The following is a 6,000-nucleotide window of genomic DNA, read 5'->3' as shown; positions in this document are numbered from 1 at the left end:
TTTCTTTACTCAGCTGCTTTTTTCTTGCCATAATACAAATTCTTACAGTCTAATCAGTAGGACTATCAGCTGTATATCCACCAGACTTCTGCACAACACAGCTGATGGTCCCAACCCCATTTATAAGGCATGAAATCCCACTTATTAAACCTGACAGGGCACACCTGTGAAGTGAACACCATTCCCGGTGACTACCTCTTGAAGCTCATCAAGAGAATGCCAAGAGTGTGCAAAGCAGTTATCAAAGCAAAAGGTGGCTACTTTGAAGAATATAAGACATAATTTCAGTTGTTTCACACTTTTTTGTTAAGTATATAATTCCACATGTGTTAATTCATAGTTTTGATGCCTTCAGTATGAATTTACAATTTTCATAGTCATGAAAATACAGAAAAATCTTTAAATGTGGTGTGTCCAAACCTTTGCTCTGTACTGTATATATTGTGCGTATATATAATATATATATATATATATATATATATATATATATATATATATATATATATATATATACTGTATATACAGTGGGGCAAAAAAGTATTTAGTCAGTCAGCAATAGTGCAAGTTCCACCACTTAAAAAGATGAGAGGCGTCTGTAATTTACATCATAGGTAGACCTCAACTATGGGAGACAAACTGAGAAAAAAAAATCCAGAAAATCACATTGTCTGTTTTTTTAACATTTTATTTGCATATTATGGTGGAAAATAAGTATTTATTTATTATTCCACAGAAGGGGAAGAAAAAATTAAAGTACAAAAATGAAAATTTACAAAAAACATGAAGGGTTACAAATGGCAAGTGGGAACAATTTTCTACAAATCTGATTACTGTACATTTTTACAGTAGATATGTAATGTTGACAGACTACATTTCTCAGGATGCCTGGACAGTCTGAAGTATGCTGAGATCTGCTGCTTTAGAGCCACTAGGGGCAGTCATGTGGCAGCACGTTTCGTGGCCTGGTTTACGGCATACATGTAAAGTACAGTGTGTTTTTTTCTTACCTGGTCGTGTGATGATAGACTCTGCTGCTTTCCATTGTTCCAGTAACCTTGGCTTCTTCCAATCATCAACAGGATCAATGCTGAAAGAACGACTCTCATCCTGAATTACAGCAAATATGTCTTAGTAGGATTTTTATAAATGAACACTGTTTCAGTAAAATGCCTCTAATATATAAAACTACAAAAAGTAGCCCCCACAAACAGTGCCAGAAAACTGGCAATTAATAATAGCGCCAGCACGCTTCTTACCACCTAAGCAATTTCAGTATAAGACATGAACCGCCAACTGTTACCCATAAATAATACTGCCAACAGAGTGTCCTTAATCAACAAAGCCAGAGAACTGCCTCTCATAAATTAAACTAGGGGAGCAAGCTGTTGTTGAAATTAGTTCTGTGACTTTTTCTTATAGACATGACATATGAATTAAAGGGGTTGCCTACTTTAAATAACCAATTTTCATGCACAGTAGAGCAATTAATTGGTAATAGAATTTTCTAATTTATGAGATTTTAGCCAGCGCATAGAGCGCAGCTACCAATTTCGATTTCACTTAGTGTGTAATGCTTCATTTCTCCTGCGGGGGTGCTGCAGGAAACTGAAACACTTTCAGGTAGATTACAAACTGATTGATCAACTTGTCATTGGCTGATGCTTCTAAAAGAAAAAGGGAATAACAACTCCTTTAACTCTCATAGATATCCAACTTGAACAAATAGTATTTTGCCATTCTTTTGGTCTTTGCCCTATCTGTCACAGTTTTACTGCACTTTTGTAAATTGATCTCGGAGTGATATAAATGCTACAGAACATTAAAAACTACTAGTTAAAAAAAATTGGAGGAATAAGGTACTGTAGTTTAAGATGAGCACATGCTTCCACTAAAATGGTAAAATTTCCAATAAATGTTGAGTGAATAGGAAAGCGATGATTTTCATTCAAAGATGGGCAAAAAGTTCATATGAATTCCAGAAATATTAGGACAGAGATTTACTTTAGATTTCATAAAAATTCCCACCGAACTGAACGCCTACAAAGGAGGATAGAGAACTAACGGAAGAGAGCAGAGGTAGACCTGTGCCATAAAAATACTAATATTATAGATAAACCATGATTGGAAATAAGTGAGATTCAGGGGGATCATGTGTAAAGTCGAGCAAATGTGTTCGTAATCGGTTGCTGAATTTGAATTTGCCATTTGGTACCCTATTCGTGCTGAATTTATATTTGACGATCGATTCCGAATTGTAGTGCAGCAGGGTTGGTACAGTGTGACAGACAGGCAGTGACACAGGACAATTCAAAGCAAAGTCTCTTTTAATATTTATTGTACTCACAAACAGAAAGAAAATGGTATCTTCTGGATCACAGCCGGGAAACAAGACAGACCGTATCCAAGACCCCTTGAAGTGGGCGACTGCACCGCCATGTACGCTGAGGGGTGCCAGACCTTTTGGCTCCGTTTGGCTCCGTGTTACTTCACATAGGCTGAAGTTTTGCAGAGCCACCTGCTCTGCAGTTTGCAAACCAAGACTGCACCATCCAACCCTTTGCTGTAGTGTTTTTATAACGAACCTGTGAACTTGTAAGACCTGTCCGGGAGGAAGAGGACTGCCCCACTACCATCCTGTAGTCCGCTCCAAAAATAAAAGCCCATGGCAGGTTTTCTTAAATCTGCCTTGGGCAAATAGCATGCTCAAGACCAGCACTTACTTTTATTTTGCATTGCGATCACAGCTTCGACTGTTTCTGCAATGCACTCCCGCGGCCTCAAAATGCTTCTTTGCGCATCCTGGGGGACACATAGCGACCCTCGCATGTAACACTGGTCACTACTTCACATACCCCCCAGTCAAACACATTTGTCATCATACAGGGGGCCCAAGACAGGGCATCTACATTTCTCTGCGACTTCCCCGTCCGATGTTCCACTGAGAAACTAAAGTTTTGTAAGGACAGGAACCATCTTGTGACTCAGGCAATTCTTCTCTTTTGCATTGCTCATCCAGACGAGGGATGAATGGTTTGTTATCAACCGAAACAGACGCCCGAGCAAATAGTAGCATAGGGACTCCAAGGCCCTCTTAATCGCCAAGCACTCAGTCTCCACTAAGCTATAATTTTTCTCTGCCTGGGTCAGTTTCCTGCTGAAGTCCACTATGACCAAAATATGTTAATGACCACAGGTGGACTTCACTATAGGCCCCACCAGATCCATTGTCATCTGCTAGAATGGTACCTCTATGATGGGCAGAGGTACCAATGGACTCCAGTAGTTCACGGTGGGTGAGGTTAGTTGACACTCCGAACATGTGTCACAGTACCTTTGGACTTCCACGGAAATCCCAGGCCCCCCAAAAAGTATATGCTCCTGCATCTTTTTGGCCCCCAAGTGCCCTCCCAGCATGTGGGTGTGGGCCATTTCGAGCACCGCCCGACGGTAGGATTGGGGAACGACCAGCTGTTCCACCATCTCATCGCAGATTTTATCCACCCTGTATAATAAATTCTGGTGGATAGCTATGAGGGAAAAAACTGCCTCTGCACCTGGTTGTTGAGCCACTCTATCCATCTCTATCACCTATTCTCGTGCCTGGGCCAGAGTAGAATCCTGGAGTTGAGCTGTCCTGATCTTACCAGTGGACAATTCCAGATCAGGGATCAGTGGAGTCTCCTCAACCTCTCCTGCCAATACCTCTACAGCAAACATCGGGGTTACACTCTGCCCCTATGTTGGCGACCCCTACGGCATGTATCCCTGACTCAGGATCTTTGGGTTCTATGCCCGGAATAACATTTACCTTGGGAGGGTTAACCATGGTTTCACACAGGGACCAGAATAAGGGCAAGTCTCTTCCCAACATAGTCCCATGTGGAAGGATCTTCATCACTCCCACCCCATGTTTGATTTTTCCAGATGGTGTGGAAAAAGTAACCTCTGCGGTCGGGTGCTTTCGGAGTTCCTAGTGTATACACACCACCCCCACTTTCCGTCCATTGGGGCTGTCCCCGGCAACAAGGGACCCATGGACTAGAGTCACTAAGATCTCTGATTCCAAAAGAGCCTCTGTTTGGTACCCGTTGACGAGTACCTGGCGCAGTTGAGGTTCGCTGTCGGCAGTGCCTGTAGATGGGGTGCAGACTGGCTGGGCATACATAGACATACGGCGAGTATACCCACAGTCCATGGGTTCAGATGGCAGGGGGCAGTTGGCAGCCACATGTCTGGGCCCTTGGCGGCACGACTGAACCTCGGGGCCGATTTAAGGGAAATGGGTCTGTTGTCACTCTCACTTCAGGATACCCCCTCCGTACGGGCTTGGTCTTGTTTGGCCCCAGTAGAGGGCCGTGGACTTTTCCCAGGCTCCTGAGCTTTTGGGGTCTGACGTGACAGCTGAAGTGGAGCAGTGTCCTGTATAAGGTCCTGAGTGGCTACATACAATCAGTACCACCACCTGGTCCAGAGGGCTCGGGTCTCCTTGCCCCACCCGATGCTGTATGGCTGATGACAGCGCCCTCACTAGTCAGTCGACCACCACCCTCTCTACCATCTGGAATGGGGTTAATGTCTCAGGCTGAAGCCATTTTTTAACCAGCTGCAACAAATCATGGTCCTGAGACCTGGCGGGTTGAGTCTCCACAAAAGAATACCCGTTGTGCACATACATATGTGTTAGCCCCCAGTCAGGCAAGGATCTCATCTTTCAGTTTCCCATAGTCCAGGGCATCATCCCAACTAAGGTCCAATTAGGCTTTCTGTGCATCTTCCGTCAGGAAGGGGGCCACCACTTCAGCCCACTGAGAAAACGCCAAGCTCTCCCTCTCCCCCATAGAATGTAATACAGCCCCTCCCATAGAATGTAATACAGCCCAGCCCCCATAGAATGTAATACAGCACAGCCCCCATATAATGTAATGCAGCCAGCCCCCATAGAATGTAATAAAGCCCCCCAATAGAATGTAATGCAGCCAGCCCCCAATAGAATGTAATACAGCACAGCTCCCATAGAATGTAATAAAGCCAGCCCCCATAGAATGTAATACAGACAGCCCCCATAGAATGTAATACAGCACAGCCCCCATAGAATGTAATCCAGCACAGCCCCCATAGAATGTAATACAGCCCCCCATAGAATGTAATGCAGCCAGCCCCCACAGAATGTAATGCAGCCAGCCTCCATAGAATGTAATGCAGCCAGCCCCCATAGAATGTAATAAAGCCCAGCAATAGAATGTAATGCAGCCAGCCCCCATAGAATGCAATACAGCCCCCCAATAGAATGTAATACAGCACAGCCCCCATAGAATGTAATGCAGCCAGCCCTCATAGAATGTAATGCAGCCAACCCCCATAGAATGTGATACAGCACAGCCCCCATAGAATGTAATAAAGCCCCCCATAGAATGTCATACAACACAGCCCCCATAGATTGTAATACAGCCCTTCCCCATAGAATGTAATACAGCACAGCCCCCATAGAATGTAATACAGCCCCCCATAGAATGTAATGCAGCCAGCCCCCATAGAATGTAATGCAGCCAGCCCCCATAGAATGTAATGCAGCCAGCCCCCATAGAATGTGATACAGCCAGCTGCCATAGAATGTATTAAAGCCCTCCCATAGAATGTAATAAAGCACAGCCCCCATAGAATGTAATACAGACCTTCCCCATAGAATGTAATACAGCACAGCCCCATAGAATGTAATACAGCCCCCCATAGAATGTAATGCAGCCAGGACCCATAGAATGTAATGCAGCCAGCCCCCATAGAATGTAATACAGCACAGCCCCCATAGAATGTAATACAGCCCCCCAATTGACCCACAATCCAGTTATCACTCATTGATATATTTTTTTTAAAAACCCATTCTCCTCACCTCTCGTGCCCCGCGCTGCTCCCGGCTCCGTTCTCAGCATCTGCAGTCTGCCCGGCCACACACAGCAGGTGCGCGATGATATGACGTAATCGCGCACCCGCAGTGTCAGAGCG

Source organism: Ranitomeya imitator, chromosome 5, assembly GCF_032444005.1.
Source record: "Ranitomeya imitator isolate aRanImi1 chromosome 5, aRanImi1.pri, whole genome shotgun sequence".
Taxonomy (NCBI): domain Eukaryota; kingdom Metazoa; phylum Chordata; class Amphibia; order Anura; family Dendrobatidae; genus Ranitomeya; species Ranitomeya imitator.
This window is presented reverse-complemented; position numbering follows the sequence as displayed.